Raw genomic sequence first — 22,082 nt, forward strand, 5'->3', positions numbered from 1 at the left:
GCTACTGTATCCTAGAAATGTTCCTGAGAAGAACAAGGAAATTTTTTTAAAATTTAATGCAGGCACTCTGAACAGAGGAGAAATTAATGACCCAGTAAGACTGTCACTCAGGGTGGTGAGCAAAAGGTCTCGGACCTTCCCAGCAGTTCATCTCCCTTCCCCTGAGTATAAACAGTCTCTTTGCATTATATCACACAGAAACAGTCCAGGGAGTACTCTTAGCTCTAAGTAGTTCACTTATCTGCGATAATTTGTAGTAAGGGTCACCAACAGATTTGCTAGGATTTTTCTCCTATGCAATTCAATTTACAAGTAGAGCTTCTATTTGTGAGTCATCTGAAGCTGGAGTATTACACAGATGTGTTTGCCAAACAGTTTAAGGAAAAAGTCTTTGACCCATGGGATGCTGTCTGACGGTGACAACTCTTGCTATGCAGCACTGAAGAGCAGTCATGGGGTGCTGATGGCTTCTGCTGGTACACTTGAACAGTTCCTGCTCTACCTGGGCTCCAGAGACAGGGCTTTGGGGCTTTTTATTTTAAAGAGATAAATAAGAATTCACCAACAATAAATTATGGAATTGAACCAGTGTTATCTATGTGTATGAAGTCACAAACAGGTTGGAGGATTTCTAAATTTTCAGATTTTGAGTAGCTGTTCAAAACCTTGCAATCCCTACAAAACACCAAATAAACTTATAAATACAGCAGAAATTGAATTCTAGTTGTTGGAGGTTTTTTAATTCAATCTAAGCTCCTTCAGAAATCCATAGTCTTATGGAAAGACAAATTTTGTTCTTACCTATATACACACATGTGCATATAGATATATGAACACTGCTATGAAGTACACCAACCTGAGTGACACACTGGAGATCATGTGTGATGGAACATCCTAGAAATTTCAAAAAATTATAGCTGACAATCTCCTAACTCAATAAAGATCAAATCTAGCAAGGGGGAATTCTATACCAGATTTTTTTTTTTTGACAGATAAAGAAGAACTGATCACAGAACTAAAAATTAGTGGTAGCTTACATACAAGTGACTGTGACTTGATTGCATTTATATGCAAACAGAAGGAAGTCCAAACTAGTAAATTATACACATGGCAGTTTAAAAAGAGAGTTTTACAAAGCTGAAAACAATTATGGACCAAATCAGTTAGGAAAATGAACTTAAATAGTAAAACATGAGTGATAACTCGTAGCTACTTAAGAACATATTACTAGATGCTCAAAAGCTACAATCGACAGAAAAGGGCCACATTGGTTAGGAACAAACCTGGCTCAGGGGAAGTCAGAGCCACCAGAATAAATGAAACACAGGCACACACCAAAATATAAATCTACAAGGAAAGCAGATAGTAATAAATATAAATAAAAAACTAGTAACTGTAGAAAATTGATAAATATACAAGAGAAAATACAAGGAGAATCATAAAGAGTTCTAGGTGTATTGCAAGCAAACTCATTAAACATCACTGTCTGGTAACAATAGCCAAACTTGTCAAAATTAACACAGAAAATACTTAATTGGCAAATACATATTTAAATTCTATACTGGGAGGGCAAAAGTCAAGCAGCTGCTAAGGTTAAATTTTTTAAACGAAGTTAATCTCAGAAATTCTCTCATTAATTTTTAAAGTAAATATCAGGGCTCTCTGAATAACTAAATCTGATTTTTCAAAACCATTTTGTGTACTGGGACAGAACCAGGTCAGTTAAACAAAACTAATGCCAAGACAATGCTTTGGAAAGAGGAATGGAATGGCCCAAGCAAATACTAACTTACAGAAAAAGAACCACCCCAGGTAGAATAATGGAAGAGCAGATACAGGATTCAATCAATTAAAAATTAAAGGAAGGTAATATAACTAATACTGAGCAGCAAAGGCTTATGGAAAACAGAGCACCTCAAACTAATTTGACATCTTTTCTCTAAATAAAATTAGTGTTGCCAATAAATGTAATAGTACTGAGGTAATAGATATCTATTTCTACAATGGCAGTGGACTGCATGACATTTTGATTAAACTACTAGCACAACACAAAAAAAAGGTCCGCTTGGCACATATTAATGCTTTAAGAATGATGAGCTGACAAATTGCAATATATGGAAAAGAAGATCTCACTGAGCAGACCTGTCCCTTGCAGCATCCCAGCTTTTAACCCTACACTATGCTTTTCAGTGACCTGGGAGAAAACCTACCCTTACTGATAAAGGAGACTGATTATACAAGTGAAAAAGTAGTAAATAAGGAAGAGACAGACTAACCGGGATTGCTTTGTAAGTGGAGCACAAATACGAACAAACAGGTGAGTTGTACTTTCTGGGCATGGGGAGAAGGCTGTCTTCGACTCTAAGAGACTTAAAGCATCTTGGTGGACAATCACCTGCACAGGAATTCTCACAGTGAGGATGCAGACAGGAGGATGGGCATCCCGCTCTATTCAGAAGCAGAGTTACTGCCAGTAGAAGTAGGAACCTTGAGGTACCCACGATTTTGCTGCAGCTGTAGCTGCTACTGGATTGCTGGGTGCTATCTGGTGTCCTGACTGAAGGTGCTGAGGAACCGAAACAGCTTTGCAGGATCATTATAAAAATAACCAAAAAGATTTGGAAAGCGTGAAATAGAAACAAAAGTCCTAATTGATGCAGTTAGTTAACAGCAGACAGCAAGAAATTAAGCAGGGAACAGTGATGTGACTGTGTTTCTTGACAGTCTATCCCTCAAAGATCAGCTTTAATTCCAACTGGAATTAATTCAGAGCAAATCACAGTAGATCACAGCAAGCATGTTCTCATACTGAACTAGAGTTGCAGGCATACCAAGAGGTCAGTTGGGATTTGATAACTCCCATGAGATTATAGCTTGTGCGTCTACGAAGCAGAGCAACATTTGCCATGCACAGGTTCAGATGCTCAAACCACCTTCCCTTAAAGCTGCGGTTTAGGGCTGTCCCTTCTGTATGCATTCTCAGGTGAGCACTGTCCTTCCTGCAGAGACAGGCAGTCTCACCAGCACTGACATAAGGGAGACTGGCTCTGCCCACTCACCAAAGCTCCTTGTTCTGAAGGGGCAGGTGACGGACAGCAAGGAATTGCCTTTTCTGTCAGGGGCCCAGCTGGGGATTCCAGCTCTGACTGCGTGCCATCACGAGTATTTTCTTTGCACATAGATTGCAATTCTGTTAATAACTCAGGGTTTGTAGTCCTATGTATGCCATGCTGAGTGAGCCAAACTCAGCTTGGGAGTGCTCCAGAGAACCTGAAGGAGTTGTACTAGACTATCACAGCTTACTTTAAAGCTGCCAATACCATGAAAGTATTCCTGTTAGCTTTGCAGCTAGTTCAGGCTTTATTTAAAATATTAACTAGTGTCTTCACATTCAAAGTTTGACTTGGCTTTCTCAACATCATAAACATAGGCGTTAATCTCCCGAGTCTCCCTGCCTCAGCAGCATTAACACTGTGTTTGAAACAACATTGAAACAAAGTCCCCCCAACTGTCCAAGCTGTAAGTGAGCCAGTGGGGAGGGTAGCAGATAACCCCTGTGTCCTGGACAACATCCCCTCTCAGTAAACAATCTCTGATGTCCAAGGTCATACAAGATACAACCGAGTGCAAGTTGCAAACTACCACGTTTCCCTGCACAGCTGTTGCATTTGCAAGTACTTAACACCTTGATTTCTGAACAGACAGGAGGTGCTGAAAAGGAACCGGCAGAAAACAAAGATTTATTGCCCTGCACGATGAACGCAGCATATAGGCTCGACATGAGTTGTATAGTGACTACAATCTAGCTGTAACACATAGACACACACCCTCCACTGATTTTGTTTTTATATATTACACATTTTCCAATTACATTTAACTTTGAATAGACAAACTGCTGGTCCAGTTTGATTTCATGCAAGTCCAGATGCAAAGAGAAGCAGAACTTAGCCCAGGTTATATTTGCTATGAAGACAGGGAGAAAAAGGAAAGGCCATTCAAAAAATTCTGTTGTTTACTCATATCCGTCTCCCTGGGGATCAGAGGCAGATTTTATGCAGACATTTAGACATTTTTCTTCTTCTATGAGAAAATTAGATGGTTGTAATTTAAGAACCCTTGCTGCATTCAAAGGCAGGTACAAGTCTAGCAACAGCAGTGTTAATACCTAAGTAGGTCAGTCTTCTGTGTGGTCCTCGAGGGTTTCATCACAGGACTAGTCCATTGATATTAATGGGAGGTACTCCTCCCCAGTCCTCACACACCACAATGACAATTCAGCTCAGCATGGTAATTAATGCTGCTTCTGAGATGGCTTTGAGTCAAACGATTCTCTCTTTCACGAGAGACAAAGTGGCAAAAGCACAGACCTAAGATGAGCAGACCAAGCCCACCCCAACAGTATTTCTTTGTCTAATGAAATTCACGTACATTGATCCTCTGTGGATCCACGTCTGCAGAGACGTGGGTAGACAGATGCCTGGTGAACTGGCCTGACCTAGTCTAGCTCTGGACTGGAAGCTGAACAGTCCTCCCAAGAGAATGTCACATGGTGCAGGAGCACCCAGGGCCCACAGAAAAGAGCTGATTCTCATCCAGCCAACTCCAAGTCAGCACCAGGGCCACGTGTGTACGCACACCTCTACACACAGACATTTGTGGCAGCTGCTGAGAATCATTAATTGAGCTGGACTTTTCCAAAAATCACATTCCCTCCGTTCCCTCAACACTCACTTTTTTCCTTATTCAAAGATATTACTTGTGAGTACAAATTACAAAGATCTTAATAAAATACTATCTAAATCACATAATTATTTTTTAAATACAGGCACACATTCTTCATTACCAAACTTTAGCACTGATACCTCAGTTTCCTAGTTCCTATTAAATGCATTATCTGGGATAAAGCTTTGGCATAATTCCTATTAAAGATAGCAATGTTTTTTCCTGAGTATTAAATAAAATCTTGACATCAATCTTTCAAATATTTTCTACAAGGAGAGATTATAAAGTAGAGAACAGCTACTGGGATTATGAAAGCCATGACTGAAAGTCCTTAAGGAAGAAGAATTGATCCAGAAAAGGTCTTGATCCAAGAAACAGTTTTAATCACTTTGCAGAATCTCAGAGACTGAGACACACTATATTGACCTGTAACATTGCCACCATCTTGTCAAAATATTTTCAGACTGGATCAAGCTGGAGCATGCTATTTTACGATACCACATATTTCTTTCCTTCAAAGGAAGACAGCAAACTGTATAGTATCTCTGAGACAGGCAAATCATCTGACCTTTTTTTCTTTCAGAATTCCTATCTTAGTGACCCAGGAATAAATGTATTTCTGAAATGTCAAATTTGTTTCCATGGTAACGTGAAATGTCACTCCTGAAGATGATGTTCAATACAAATGTGAAGAGTTGAAGGCTACTTCACATGTTTTCAGTTGCACCTATTCAACAACAGTTGTTATACTTTAAAACTCAATAAAGAAATTAAAATATATTTATCAAAAGTTGATCTCTGGCAAAGTGACTTTTACATCTCACATTATTGCCTGCAACAACACTCACTAATGAGAAGCCCCTTTAAGTACTTGTCTGCTGGTGGAGCATGGAAACATTTTCTATTATATTGACAGCCATTGCCAAGTTTTGTTCCCTAATTTCCAAAGGAAAAAGAGAGGTTTCATCTACCATTTCTATCCAAATCTCTTCTGCATGAATACACTATGGTGGGTGGGTGGGGGGAAGAAAGAAAACAAATATTACCAGGGTGGCTGAAGGGGGAAAATGGTTTTTATGCATCCACAAGAAGGAGCATACTTACAGTGCAACCCATTCATACATATTACATATGCTATACATAGAGTGCCTCTATGCATACACACTGAGACATAAACCCAACTAATCACAGATTAAAAGTCTTCTGGAAGATTTTGCGATTTACCTCATCTGCAACACAAAGGTGCAGAACATTTACCCTCAGTAAAGGGCCAAAGGGACACAGAATGGTTGGGCATGAAGGCAGAAGAGGCAGCGGGGTCCACTGACACCAGGGCTGACCTCTGGCCTGATGTCTGACCTGTGCCTGAGCCTTTGCCAAGGACAGCAAGAGCAGGTCTGCAGTGGAAAGGGGGGGATTCTGAAAGTATCAGAGGGCTCATTCCCTGCCCACGGTTGACTAAGCAGAAAACGAGCCCCTAGGAGGAAGGAATGCTAGCCCTTCCTACTCCAAGAGGAGTCCCTGCACCACAGCTCTCCTGGGCTGTTCTAAAAGGTAAAACCAAGAAAAATTGTTGCCCAAAGTTCATAAATATTATATGAGCAATTAAGTCTCTTTTTATGGATGCATAATAAAATATTAATCCATTTTTATTTTCATAAATTTTACAATTTACAAGTTGTTGTTGTTGTCTTAATTTTATGTTAACAAGGCATCCGAAGCTGACAAATTTGATTTCAGGTAAAAAAATAATCAACTTTAAAAAAACTGAGAAAGCAAACGAGCAGGACTTCTCACCTGCAGTCTCAAATGTCACAGGTTCTTGCTGTTACTTCTTAAAAAGGAAAGAACCAGTTCTCTCTGCTAAAAAATAATTTTCAAATATCAGTTTTATTTCATAAGCATTATTAAAGACTAATTGCATTCATGGTGTCCATTCTGATAGGCATTCAGGTCAGGCACATGGTCTGCCATACGTAAATATATCCCGTGTGTAACTAATAAAAAAAAAATAAAAAAGCAAACCAGAATTGTGAATAAGCAGTAGAGATGACTGTTCTAAAGAACTGCAAAACTGGGCTTTGCTTCCATCCCTACAAAATCCTAGGTAGTTAAGGTAGATACTCTGAAGGGAAAATTTCAGAACATTTAGATTTATTACATTTAAGGTGATGCATACAGAAGTATAAATGGTGAACATACACGAAACCACTACATAGCCACCCAGGCTGCTGAGCAAAAAGGCTACAGCATTTAACTTTGGTCTTGTTCTTACTTTAACCCCACAGGCTGAGCTTATATTCAGGCCTCTCTGAAAAGGTGCAAAGGAACCAAGGAGGGATAAGAGATGAAGCAAATAGAGGCTTCAAAAGTAAGAGGACCATCCTAGAAATATTACAGGGATAAAGGAACCAGAGGAGATTGCTGGAAGACAACTATGGGTGTTTCTGTAGGGTTTAAGAAACCAAATTTCTTTGATCTGATGTGATTATTGCAGAACTACAGTACATAGACCAGGTTTATATATGCCAGAACATTTGGAAAAATGCAGTGCAAAATAATGTGGTAAAGGGGCACCTGCCAGAGAAGAAAAGCAAAGTTATGAAATAGCTGTTCAAAACCAGTTCTAGATAGTCCATTTGGGTACACCCTTGTGGTGTACAACCCTTTATCTAAACACTGATCTCATCATACGTGATCATTTAAAAGAATTTAATTTCTAAAACCTTGTTATTTTGGTGTGCTTCTATATTTCCAAAATCTTAAAGTTTCACAGATTCCAAGGCAGTTCTGCTAGTGAGGAAATGGAGGAAGAAAATCATGTGCATTAGAGTAAGATAACAGATGCCAGGCATCCCAACAGAATGTACTCGGGGTCACTTTGACTGTTCTAGCATGAGTTAAAATTAATGTCCCAAGAAATTTTTCCCAGGTAACTTAGTTACATAGCTCCAAATTTTGCCTCTTGGTTCAATTTAGGTAGTTCTGCATTATGGTGTGGATGCAGCAGTGACAACAGCAAGAAATCTCCAAAGGCATTAATGCAATCCCCATCACAGCAGAAATACTGTTTCAGCACCATGCATCTTGATGACTGATTTCCTCTGAGCTTCACTGACCAGTGTCATTATAACAACAAAAATAGACTGTGGAAGTAAGATGAAGCCAGGGGAAATAGTTCATTAAAAAGTAAAAGCATGTGCTGTCATACTCATACTTGTACGCCCTCAAAGCAGCCGGCTGTCTTAGAACAGACTAATTTTTCTAAATGCAATAAAAGGGACATATTATATTTTACAGTGATAAAAAGCTCAAGGATGACTGAAGCAGTCACTGGTTTCCTGAAATCCATGTCAACAATGGCAGCAGAACTGTGTGGAGGATCTGAAGGCTTTCATCAACAAGGATTCAGGTGAGCAGTTTTGAGCTTGAGGGGAAATTCATGACACTTTCCTGAAGTCATTGGTACCACAGGAGCCAGCCTCCCTAGGCTTCTCCAGGAGAGGCTGCTAGCAAAAAGGAAGCTCTTCACTGTGTTGGTATCTCAGCTGCAGCAGTTAATTTCAATTCCAAAGTTACATTTTTCAAATGCCTTCACACAAGTCAAGCCCTTCTCCATCTTTCAAGCCATTCAGTGTGGGTACCTGACGGGAGTATGGGTTGTATCATATTTGAAACCTTCCTAAGCCAAGAGACATAACCCAGAACAAACTCTCTGCTGGTCTGACGTATATTGGGTTTAATAGCCCGTAGCGATTTCCACGAGTTGCAGATTACGAGGCAGCACAGCCAACACCAAGAGGTACCTGTATGCTTTTGGAGAATTAGCAGGACAAGCCACTCTTTTATGGACAGGCAGTTTTGCATTGCCAAACTGCAGTGTTGTACATCTATTTCGTTTAGATTACTAAGTTTGGTCTCAGTTTATGAGTCTCAGCAGAGTCCCTGAGGACCAAACTAACTGGCTGGAGGGGAGGATTGTTTATTATGAAAGCCTGGTAATGCTTGCACGGCTGCTGCGAGGGACACATCGCCCAAGGCTCTCAGCCTGGCACCTCTAGCAAGCACTGCAAGGAAGTTACCATCACACGAGGCAAACATCATTTCAGAACTTCCAGAAACCACAAACAGTGCTCCTTTATTTACTTATATTTAGCAAACCACTCAGTCAAATTCTTGTCTAACTTGTGTCTGTGCAGATAGACTACAGTCAGTGTTGCACAGGGTGAAAATCAGGTCAGAGTCTGGTCTAAAGCCTTGCTGGGGAGCGGATGGCAGGTGACAGCTCTACTGCTCAGAGGCACTTGGAAGATGGGGATAATTCTACCTTCCATTGCACCATCACCTACTTCCTTCTCACAATGGAAGAAGACTTGGGTTTTCTCATTCTCTTTTAGTTTTCTTCTACTTCACTCACAGTCTTAACTTACTTTACAAGCTTATTTTAAAGAGAGGTACTGATGTTCTTGTTTAATTTGCCCTTGTTTTTGTCTCTTGCACAGGCCAGGACCTCAGATTAAAATCAGACTTGAGCCTCAGTGAGTAATATCCTGGTGCACTTTGTGAATAAATAAAAACAAGATCATTCGATAAATGCCACTCAATTTTGTTAAACTTCTTACACATGTAGAAATGCGATTTAATCCTTCAGTAAGTGAACTGACTCTAAAATAAGGATCCAAGTGCAATGAACACATTGCTTTAAAATAAAAAGAATTAAAAGAAAGAGAAATTCCATTAAAAAAAATTATCCTAAGAGAAGAAAACCAGAAAACCTCAAGCAAACAAGAAGGCTTAAGCCAACTATAATATGTAGAAACCTAATATTCCCAAAACTGAAAATAACTCCAAAATCCAATAATATAAAAATGCTTTATACGGTTTTCCTTTCAAGTTGTGGTGGGTTCCAAAAGGTTCTGCAATGCAGAACCAATGAAATAACACACAGACATGGCCTTGCTTTGTGCATCTTCACTCCAAGTGGCAGCTTTCACTGTAAACTTTTGTTTAGAAACAACAGATAATATGATAAGGCTCTTCCAAAGGAGGTTATGAAAAAGACATTGAGCAATTGTTCTCCAACAATATTAGGACTAGCACAGAAAGAAATTGCTTTGATTCACAGCAAATGTCACTTTGATTATGATTAGCAAGAAAAAAAAATAGAAACGTAGCTCAGTACTTGAACCTCTGTGGGAGGTTAAGGGACCTGTTTCCTTGGAGCTTACTTGACAAAATTTCCTTCAAAAATGGACTAGAGATTCTTGGCATGGGCTCAGAGTGAGTGCAGCCATATGGTTTTCCTTAAATTTGGGTGATTCTTACACCCTTTATCTGAGGAACACTATTGCATTCTGTCTTGGGAAACATGCATTAATGGGAAATCCAGTCAGACTTAGTTATCCAAGCTGCAGACTTTTTAGTAACTTCTGCAGGTATCTGTAGGTCCCACAGGAACACCACTTACATCCACACACTGCTCCCCAGCTATGTCCATGCTTCCCCATTACCACACTGCTATCTCCGTCTCAATTCAACTATTAAGTCTGTCATTTCCCAGCTTTGAAAGCCTTATTTTTCGACCCTAACACTTCCCTACCACATTTACAGAGTGTAAATGTCATTTGCAGTCACTCGCAACTTTACGATACGTTCTGAATCCAACACCTACTAGATGACTCCCTGCCAAAAGGCAGTATTTTTGTATGTAAAATGTGATCAAAAAAAACATTCAGCTATATAAATATATACATCCACAAGGCTTTTTTTAAGCAGCTTAGTGTGGAAAGAAGGAATTTGGCAAGAAAAGAGTCTTCAAACAAGAAGAACAGCCTCTGAGCATTTGTGGTGAAAACTGGGTTTGATTTGATCCAGTTCTAAATGTTTTAATATCACACATCGGGCATGCAGCGTTCACACTGTGCCATTTTGAAGTAATTTTCAGAGTCCTACCAAGCAAGGGCTGCTGCACAGCACATGCCTTAGTTGTGCAGTGAACACACATCTTTCTCCCCAAGAGCAATACTGAAGGCAGAAGTCTTTTCCTCCAGTGCACGCTGCAAACTGCGCAGCTGAAAACTTCATGCTCTCAGCAAAGGAAGAGGTTTTTGGCATGTGTGTCCCAGAATCCAAGAACAGTTGAAGTGGGAGGAGAAATGATCAAAGATGTGAGAGACACCAAGAGCTGCCTGTTGATCATTTTGTAAATTTGGAGGAATGTTGAGATGTGCCTTTCTCTGAAAGCTTCTCTTACTGAGGACACTGTAGTTACCAACTTACAGTGCAGGAAGATACAGATGTTGCCTATAGCAAAACATACCTGAAGGTCCAGCCCCAGGGCCATCATTTACCCACAGGGGGCAGAAGCAGCTTGAGCACTCCCTACATCTTTGGGTGGCATGGGCCACACAGGAGTGGCTCCCCAGGTACAAGGGGCTCTATCTCACACCAGTGGCCCCTCCTCGGTGCTGCAGAAGGGAGGTGGACAGCTCGTTGGGTGCATCTCCCATCAGGCCTGGTCCTCCTGTGGGCAGCAGCACCGTCCATTCCCAAGTACCTGTTACTCATGGTACCCATATGCCCAGTGTCAGAGTTCACCAGAGAGCTCGGAGCCTAAACACCACAACATTTAACACCTGGAGGATTTGTTCCTGCTTGTTAACACTGAGCTTTACCCCCTTAACTGGAAGGGTTGGAAGCTTTCCTGGTTTTTCAAACGAACACCAAGAACACCAGAAAAACAAGCTTGGAGGATCTGAATGTTTAGCAGGAGCTGGCATTCCTGACCATTACACTCAGGCTTGCGGCCCTTCCAACAAGCAAGGCCAAAAAAGAAAAATCCTCTGCACCAACCAGTCACTCCAGAAAAGCTCCCACAGTCCTTCCATGGACTGCCCCACCAGCTCTGACTGTGCTGCCAAGCAGGGAGCCCACAGAGCCTCTGGTTCACCACATCCTGCTCTCTGCAGCGTTTTCGCAGCTGAATCCATGCTGCAAGTCCTGGGGGAATAAATAAGCTCAGGCAACAGAGACATCATTGAACTTCCAGGGACTACATGTCTTGGCTTTCAAAGAAATGGTCCCTCTCTCTTTCTTTTTCTCTTTCCAGAAGAAATGCTTCCCAACATGTTAAACTTTTCTGTGTTATTTTTTCCCCCTGTAGTTAATGAAATTCTATTGTTTTCTTGTCAATTATTTGATCATTAAAACAAGGCTTGCATGAAATGCAGGAAGCCCAGCAGGCCTGCAGAGGCTGCTGCACAGCACGGCTGTACAAGAAGCGTGACTACAACAGGACAACGACCACACTCTCATCTCCACACATCTCATCTCAACGCAGGCGTCCCCAGCAAGGAGGACACCTCTGGGCAGGATGGCCAGACCAGGGCCAGGGCAGGCTAAGAGGATGCTCCACAGCAGCTGGTGGCTGGAGAGTTGTCAGCACTGTCAGACATGGCCACGGGCAAACCGAAGGAAAGGCAGGCACAAAGGAAAGACCTTCATAAGCACAAGTTCAGTTTCTCCTCCCTGAAATCAGAAGGGATAGTGGCAACCACATTGTATTTTATTTCATTTATGTTGCATGAGCTCTATTAAGCACCAGTTGATAAATCCTGTGGAGTTATGAATTTAGTCCTGCTCCTGCAGGAGCCTGAGGTAAAGGCGATGGAGCCACTTGGACAAGGGACAGGGGCCCACAACAGGCCAAATGCTGCATGCCAGGGCAAGCAGCCTTCAAGAGTTTGGTTTCTACAGGAACAACATGGAAGATGGGAAAAAAAAAAAAGATGTGTTATTAATCCCTTCTGCAAACCTAAGCCACGGAAATTTGCTGTCTGTTCAAAGTCAGTCTGCTGCACAGCTGGGAACTGATCTCTTATCTCAAGTGCCAGCCTAGTGCCTAAACCACAAAAGCGCTCTTTCCTCCACTCCTTCGACATGCAAATGGCGTATAATTGTATAGGCATGCTTACCATAAACATCTAGCAGGACTTGGCATCATGTTAATGGGATTTTTATTAGCCAAATATTTCTTTGGTAACCAGGTCAAACAATCACGTTCTCTTTTGTTTCCTGTTATGAAATGAAACTGAAAAAATATGCCACTTAAAAAAATAAAATAAGAAGAAGCCCAACCAGTTCTTTTTTTCATAAAGAAAACAATATGCTTAATGCAGAATAAACCACATTTTATGAAAAGAGGTCATCTTTGGGGGGAGGGAGAGAAACAATTGAAAAGAAAAAATGTAGCACAAGAGGGAATTATGAATCTTTTTTTTTTCTTATGGAAAGTATTTACATGTTTATTTTAAGCCTAACATAAATGTAAATATTTTAAACAAACAAAAACACACCAGGGTAACAATAGAGTATTGTTTTTTTTATGTTGAATAAAAACTGCCAGGACAGTGCATGTATATTTTTAAACATGCTGCTTCAAAAAGCAGGATGCAAGGGATGTTGCATCTTTAATTTTTCTGTTAATTATGGATTGAGCATTGTTGTGAGTCTTGTCCTCAAAACCCAGCTCAGAAAATAAGAGCAGATGCTCATACCCAGGTTTGGCTCATGTGGGAATTGAACAGAACATATTGGTTTATAATTAATGTAATTTGTTGGATTATCTTTTGTGAAGGAGCTAAGGTAAACAACCTTGCAGCATTGTAGTGAAATTCTTCTGCGCTCAGAGCCTCTATACTTGATGGAAGATGACAAAAAACCTACCCTTCCTCCTGGATTGCGGGAAGATTTGGAAATGTCTGTCACATTCAAACATATTTTAATTAACTCAAAGGAAAGAATAAGGCTACAGGCCCTAAAGCAAATTACAAATAGTGTTTAAAATCAGAGCTAATGATTCCCCAATTGACTATTCTGATTAACAAAACTCTCTTTTCTAGTTTGCTGTAATTTTGTTATGGGGCAAGGATGGAGAAGAAACATACTTTTCTGTCCTGAAAATGGTAGCTGCACTTCAGACCAAATTTACTGATCCAAAAGGCTCCTCCCCTGGCTGGCATTCCTGTTTGGCCACACAGCACTCAAGCAAGCGTGGCACTACAGGGCAACTTAAAGAAGAAGGAAAAAAAAAGTATGATTATATAATGTGACATTTTCCAAAAGACTTCTCCAAGAACACTCAGAGTCTTGGTAAACATTAATGAACGACACTTTAGTCTCCAGGAAAAAAAAAAAAGAAAAGGAAGGAGAATAAAAAAGAAACAACCCCAAAACAACCCCAAGCACTGTGTTCTTAGGGACAGTAATTGCAGAAATATGGGTAAAAAACCTTGGCTGTGTGTTTCAGGACAATGGCACTCATCCTGACTCCCAACTATCACCATAAGCCTTAGCTCTGTTTCTCCATGTTTCACAGAAAAAAATACAATCTGAAAGCAGCAGCTTAAGGAGTCAGTTCAGGCTTGCTGTCTCTTCAGGCCTCCACAGAATCACATGGTTAAGTTTCTAATTCTTTGTGCATTTAAGTTTTCCTCTGTTCAAAGCACTCGTGAGTTCACCTTGTCATACCAGGGATACCAGCATGATGTGCCCCCTTTGGCCCTGTTGTCAGTTGCCAAGGAGGGAGGTCGTGCTGGAGACCTGGCCAGAACCACAACAGGGAACTGGCCCAGAGCCAGCAAGAGACATCATTTTGAGACAAACCCACATGCCATGCACCCTTTGCCTCTAAGGGCTTCCTTCAACAGCAAGCATCTGTCTCACTTCATCCTCATAGCTTATATAGGTAACAAGACACCTTGGAATCATGTCTTCTGGAAGAGGCAGAACAAGGAAGAACAGGAAACCAAAGATCTTGTCTCAGGCCATTGCTGCAACCCCTTCTAATTGGCCACCAGCACAGAGGGGACACTGACTGATCAGTGAGTCATTTCAGCACTGCCCTGGGACCTCTACTTTGCAACAGGATGAGTACCTCGAGCACCCTCAGCTGTCTGAAAACACATCATCTCCCTAGGGCATCTGCCAGCATCCCACAGACAGATGCCTTTGGCCACAGTTAAGGTGCTGGCATCACACAAGACCTTCACCTCATAGAAGCTATAGCCTACATTTCACTGACAGGTGGGCAAGGAGGCAACAAAAGCAGGAACACCAAACATTTGGTCTGCTTATAAAAACAAATAAAATAAAAGTAGATATTAGATGGATGTTGTTTCCTTGATCAGGACCACCAGGAGTTAGCGCTGCTATTGTTCATTACGCGAGTCATTCTCTTCCCATGGGGGGGGGGGAATCTTTAAAACCAGGAATTTATTCTTGCATCAGCAAAATTTGTTTTCAGGTTCTATCAGGACCTGGGGAGATTTTCCCAGCTGAGTTGCAAGTTGGTAATGACCATCCCAGAGACAGCCTGTTGCTTTTCCAACTCTGCTCTCCCAGAGAAACAGCACTCCAGAAAGCATGTTCACACACCAGGCATGCAATAGTTCATCTGCCAAAGGTTTTGACTCTTAAAATAAGAAGTCAGCTGCTCATCAAACTGCACATGTGGAATATTTTTAGAGAACAGTCTTCCCTGGATATGTAGCACTTCTGCAACTTTATAAGAAGGCAGCAGCAGAGTGTTTGGGACACTCAAACACCAAGTTTAAAGTCATAAATGAAGTAGACTTTCAGCTCAGAAATGTACATTGCTAATGAGCTACAGGCACAGCTGATACAGTAATAGTTCCATTCCATATTCACAAGAACAATGCTCACTCATGGGGAACGACAGTCTTATCAGGTTGGTAACTTTATCTCGAATATCATGTTCAAATTTTCATATCCTTATAAATTAAGAAATACTAGAATGAAGTGACCAGATGTTCAAGTCTCATCCGCAGCACATTCATTACCAGGCACACATTTAAGATGCATGCAAGTCCACCAGGACTCTTCTCTGAAGAGGCTCACTCCTCTCAGTGTCAGCTGGTTTTGCTAGCACAATGACTTCAGCACCTCAGCCCAGAGGAAACTTCTGCCTCCACCACTACCACATCCCAGGACTACTAATGCACTGCACCACTTTCAGTGGGCTCAGGAAAGAAAAAATACTGTTTCTCCTCTAAAACCAGAATCAAAGGAAGAGAGAGCAGAGGGACAACACAAAGGAGAGGCTGGGTAAAGTTCTTGCTTCATGTAAAAGAGTTGCTGCTTTATTCACAGTCTCCCATCTTCTTCACCTCTGCATAGCCCCACAATCAAAGGGTCAAAAGATCTTACAACCTCATTTTTCACTTAACACAAGCTTTTGTTCTCCATTAACCAAGCACCTTATCTCCCCAGGGACTGCCAGTCCTAGCTGCTGGGCCTTGAAAATCTACCTTTACATCCCTGCTTTTCAGCCCTGTTGATAGTGTAAACCCATAGCATGGTAAGTTTTGGTGTCTGATACTAACAGCAGCAAAATATCTGTGTGTAGACACATGCATTTCCTTTGATGGATTACTATTGTTTCTGAAAGATCTGGAATATAACTCTAAAATAATTATAATTATTCAGAAATTTAAGCATAAACATGTTGGTCCACATAAGTGAGAATTGCTGAGGACCAGCCTATAGAGCATCTTAAACCACTTATTACGCTTTTCCTTTGCTGTTCTAATGCCAACAGAACAACATTTTCTTTTTAAATTTTGTAAAAGAAAAAAAATATAAACCAAACAGACTGTTCTCTGGCTGAGACCTTCGATTCTTTGGCACCTAATATAACAACAAAAAAAATTAATTTCACATCATACTGGCAATAGCTTATATTAAAATTGCATTCTTGCTGCTTTGACTTTACTGTACAGGGATCTTTTTGTTCTACATAAGTACTCTATAGTGGGCTTTTTTTAAATCTAAATAGTATTCTCTCTGTCAATTCAACAAGACCAGCATTTTCCTACTCTTTGACATATCCATGAAAAGTGTCCCTCTTTCTAGGTTTAGTTTTGTCGCTGTAAGCAAACAGGCATGGCACAATCCCAATGGACAGCCCAAGTGTGACCCTGTCCCTGTACCCAATGTTTGTCTGGGGAGCATATTTTATTGTGCAGAAGCCTTACAGTTAGAGACAAACCTTCAGCTGGAGGTCCACACAACATACAATTCACCCATAATAGAAGCCTGACCTTTCTTGTCTCAGGCACAACTAAAGGACAGCATAACTCCACAGAAGACCAAAGAAAGGAGCACTTCTGCTGATAAGCATTGCTGTGAAAGGGCAAGTCAAATTCCCTTCAAGGTACAGACACCCAGGGTGGCTGCTCTGCTCTTTGTCCTACAGCTCACCTGCCTTCACCATTCACAAGAGAATTGAACGGGATCAAATATTTTCCAGTATTCTCTGTCCCATCCCAGCTGAAGAGTTTCAAGTGTCCATACACCCAGAGAAAGTATAAAGTGGCAACTTCTCCAGGCACTTGACCATTCCTCTCTCCCAGAGACCCCCAGATCCACCTTTTCCCCATGCTCATTACACCTTTTCCTCAAAAGCAGTTAACATAGATCTGGATCCAGTCTGTAGTGCTCTCCTCTCTCCATTTGGTCACCTTTGATGCAGAAAACTTGTACTGTTGCAAGAATTTGCAATGCCAAAACCCAAAAGGAACCAGGAACAGACTTCTAGTATAGACACTATGTAGTCAATACAAGATTTTACTGTCTCAGCAGATACCAAAAGCATTAATTGCTCACACTGTTTATTATTGGTTTTTGTCAGTATTTGATCCACCGCTGGTTTGCCCTGTCTCCTGGGAGCGGGTGGATAGTCTTTTTATTACAATACTAATAAGATAATTTCATATTTACTGAAAATGTAATTATGTAATTTTTAAGTATTATTTATTTGCTGTCTCCATACATTCCACAATGGGACTAGACTTTGGGAAAGCAAAAAACATCTGTGTTTGAGGGTCATGTCCTCAAAAGAAGAGGAAAATAAAGAAAAAAAAACCCAACTGGTTTCTTTCTGTTCTTTAACCCCTCTGTATTGGATCTTACTCCCGTGTTAGTAAATAAAGCAGGGGGAAGGAGTGAGGGTGAACCATAGGAACCATTTACTCAGCAGAACTAAAGAGATGAAAGCAGCTGGCCAGGCCAAATGGGTTTGTGGTTTTTCACCATAAGGGTTGCCTCTTCAAGAGGGTACTGAGTTTTTACTGGAAATTTAGCATTTGTTAACTGGAATGTTTTTAGTGGTCTTCAAAATTGAAAAATTGCAAGGCAGAAGCTTTGCACCTTGATGTGGTAAATTAGCTAAGAAAATTTAGACTTGAGGAGGAAGCAGTATAAAAAAACCCACCCAAACCCCCAAAAATATCTCAATGGCCATAGTCACTGCAGTTTCTCCTCATCATCAGAAAGTCAAACAAATTAGCTGCAGCCATCCAACAGTGTAAGACCAGTCGTCTCCACGTGTCTGAGGCCAGGCAGGAGATGTTCTTTGATTTGCAATTGGCAGCCTTGAGCAAAGAAGCTTGAAAGTTGGGCATATCACCTGCCAGCAAAAGTAGTCATCTCAAAGCCCTGCCCTCAACCCAGGACTCAAATTCAGTGGTCTCCTAAATTGTGTGTGCTAGAAAAAAAGCAAACACCATTGTCCTCAAGCTTTTTCTAAGATTAGATCTGACGTAGAGGGTAATGAAAGGTCAAAAAACCATCATCATTTCCATTTTACAGAAAGGAAAAAATGATATTTTAGAGTCAAAATGTCTTCTTTGACAAATAAGCCTCTTTGAATACAGCATCTTCTCCCACTGAGTATCTGCATTGCAAGCATATTTAAAGTGGCACTATACCACAGTATTGAAGAATGCTGTCTCATTAAAATGGTTGTCCCAGGTTGCACAGAAATCTTCTGGATATGTTATGTTCATGAGACCCAGAGTTGGGAACAGACAGGGTTCTCTGTGGTTTGGAACATAAAGGAAGAGAGGGAAAACCTTACAGATTAGGATGCCTGGGCCATTTGATTTCCTGAAGACTAAAATCACTGCCTTGAACCTACCATAAGCCTACAGCACAATGCACCACTTAACAGACAGGCTGTGCTGCTTCCAGTAGCCTGACTTCCTGGCTTAAATTACAGGTCATGTCCAATGCATAGTAATAATCTGGCATCCCTGGGAAAAGTAAAGGTGATAGAAGCACAATTTAGACATCCAGGAGAATGGCATACAGCCTGCCTAGAAGGTACAGAAGGTCTTTGCAGCTTTCAGAGCATTGAATGTCCTTATTTTCACAGACAGCTGGAAAGTTCAGGAGCAAGGAAAATTCAGAAACAGCATGGCAGGCTCCATATAGGATGAGGTGAAACAGTCTCTATGAACTGTACCACATTGCTCAGGGTTTTGACCTTGTGGCACCCTTGAAAGAAAGATTGGACACTTGAAGAATTTAAAGCTAAAACCAGATCGATTCAGTACTTTTTGACCTCCCTTGATTATCTCATGAGATCATCATATAAAACAGGTTTTTGGAACAAACTGAATAAGAGCAAAATCCCAGCTTCACACTGGCAGAACCAAAGGAGAACAAGGGGAGGATCTGTTGCAGAGAAACAGCTATTGAGGAAGCTGAAGAGACTTTTCTACAGCAGGAGGTAATAGCCATATACAGAATAGCTGTAATAAATTGACTTCCAAATAGGCTTCATCATGACCTCACTTTGCATGCACACATCCCAAAGACCAGCTTTATGCGTTCTGTCACAATGCACATAGGAGAAAAACACTTTCAAATTCAAAGAATACATGTTCTCTGCTCCTGCTTTCAGGAGGTAGCAGAAGTTCAAATGGGAAGTGCCGTGTACTCTTAAGCAGCAAATTGCACACAATTATATATTTTCTTAAGGTGTCTTGCATAATTAAAGCCTCTTTAAAGAAAACAAAACTGAACATAGTTTAACTACATGACTGCACAACTAAGTCACATACCAGAACAGAAATGGACAATGATTGTGCTCTTTTGCTCATACCATGTTAACCAGCACTAGACATTCAGAAACAATAGCAAAGTAACTGCAGATGCATTTGTCATCATCTTTCAGCTGTATTTCCCCAATGAGCTAACAAAACTACACAATGTTTACAACACTTATTTACTGAAACTCGATTTTTGATAACCTTCTAGACAAAGCATTCATAATCAAAATATGGACGCGAGATCACAAATGAGGGTTTTGCTTCAAAAAAAGCAATGAATATGAGAAGATACATAAGATGTTCAGCTAGTGTAAGAGAAGGCAGTTCAACCCAACTGAAGATTTGGCCACATGTTTTTCTTAAAACAGACCACAAAGAATTACTTAGTACAATCAATTACCCACATCTAGCAGGGTAGATTAACGTTCCTGTTTGATTATAACCCAAGAGTTTGTTCCTGAAATACAAACTTTGACTGCCAGGGAATACAGAAACATAATAGACTTTTGGCTTTGTTTTAACAGTAAGATTCCTGAAAGGGAATAATGTGATATGTACTTGCCACACCATAGAGAGCCTGGAACATGCCCAAGTCTATTTTAGGGCCTTGCCTCAGGGTACATCTCTGAGGAAACAGGAAACTTTGGTTTAATACCAAAGCTAAGCCTAGACAACAGTTCCCAAAGAGTTTTCCTCCCTCTCTTCCACCTCTTTTCTGAGATTTCTCCCCAGACTTCAGATTCCCAGAGCACCTTTTGTCTTCCTACACTTTTTACTCATGATGTACTCTCAACACTCTGGGTGTCCTACTGTCACCTCCCCCAGGAGCCCTTGGCCTGGCCATACATCCCCTCCAGCAATTCCCTGCTCTAGTCACCCCAGTGCAGAGTCCCTGACAAAAATTCAATGGATGATTTCTCTTCAGGTCATCCGCAGACACCAGCCACTCCACCTGAGGCCAGCACCACCTGATTAGTCATTGCAGTGGCTCCAGTCATCTCTCCCATGGCCAGTCACCCTATGTCATGGGTACAAAAGCTAGTCCACAAACTGTGTTTAAAAGCTCTCAGTAGCCACAGGAAGGGGAAGCAGCTGCCCTGAGGAGCACAGGTTGCTTTAGCGCTCCCTATCACAGAAATAACATGAATCTAAATGTGCTAAGGGCTGGGCCCTATATGGACAAGATCTTCAAACTACTTTTCCCAGTTTCTGAGTCCTCATGCTGTATTCCTCCTTAGGCAACAGGGAGAGAGGTCTAGGAATCAGATTAAAGGTGGCTGGGAGACAGGTTACTGCCACAGCACAACTGATCCACATGTGTGAGCTGAGCTTGATGCATCAGCCATCAAGGGCTATCATCACACAGCCCCAGGTCTGCACAGAGCTAGAGCCCACCATCATTTTAAAATAATCCAGGCTCTTTTTTTTTTTCCATTCCTGCCTCATCATGAGCATCCAAATTGAACAGTTTGATGTCTTACAGACATTAGAGACTAAACTAGCCAATAAAAGACTGACTTCAGGCATGCCCGGGAAATAGGTCACTGAAGTCCTAAGGGACAACCTGTGAATGCAGCAGACACAAGTCAGTTTATCTGGAGAACCACCAAACAGCTTCTCAATGCCTCCACACCCATCCAAAAAAATAAAGTTCCTCAGAGATACACCAGCTAGCTAAAGATGCTCTTCCTCCATGGGACCAATTGCTGCCCGTAATGGGCAGATGCAATAACATGAAGAAAAATTTTCCTGGAACTTTCACTGGCTTCTGTGGCAATTGTGCTCCTACTACTCAGTCCAATCTGTAATTCTGTGGTTATTCATGTAGATTATTAACTATCAGATGCTACAACCTTCTGGAGCATGTATATCATTTTCATATGTTTCCCCCACCATGTCCACCTACAGACCTTTGAGCTTACTTTAAACAAATCTGCAGCTGTAACTGGAAAAAAAAGTATGAATTATTGAAAGTTTAGAAGAAATCTTAATTACTTCCAACCAAGGTCCAAAAGATTTAGTTAAAGACTCCTTGGAGTGTATGTACCACATTCAAGAATACTGGCTATTCTCCAACGGTTTGTATCTGCTAAGCTTAAAAATTCATGTAAGTCTTTAAAATTAATGTAGCATAACCATGTGTATCCTCTAGAACCATAGCAATCACAATAAAAGTGCTTTAATTTGCTATCAAGTGATTTTCATCATAATGTGACATTAAGTACCAAAACATTTGATAATTATCCCATTACTATAAATGTATTAACGATATTTCCAAATATTTACTCTAGAAGATAAGGTGGTTTTCAGTTCTCACTTCTCTTACAAACATAAGTTGTTAGAGAAGTTCTTGAAACAGGTCACATCCTAAGATTTTTCAAGCAGCTGTTTCTCTTTCAGAATAGAATAAGGAAAGACTACAAAAACAGAGTCTTCTCTAATTCCTAG

This window comes from Manacus vitellinus, unplaced genomic scaffold, assembly GCF_001715985.3.
Source record: "Manacus vitellinus isolate BGI_N305 unplaced genomic scaffold, ASM171598v3 scaffold_20_pilon, whole genome shotgun sequence".
NCBI lineage: Eukaryota > Metazoa > Chordata > Aves > Passeriformes > Pipridae > Manacus > Manacus vitellinus.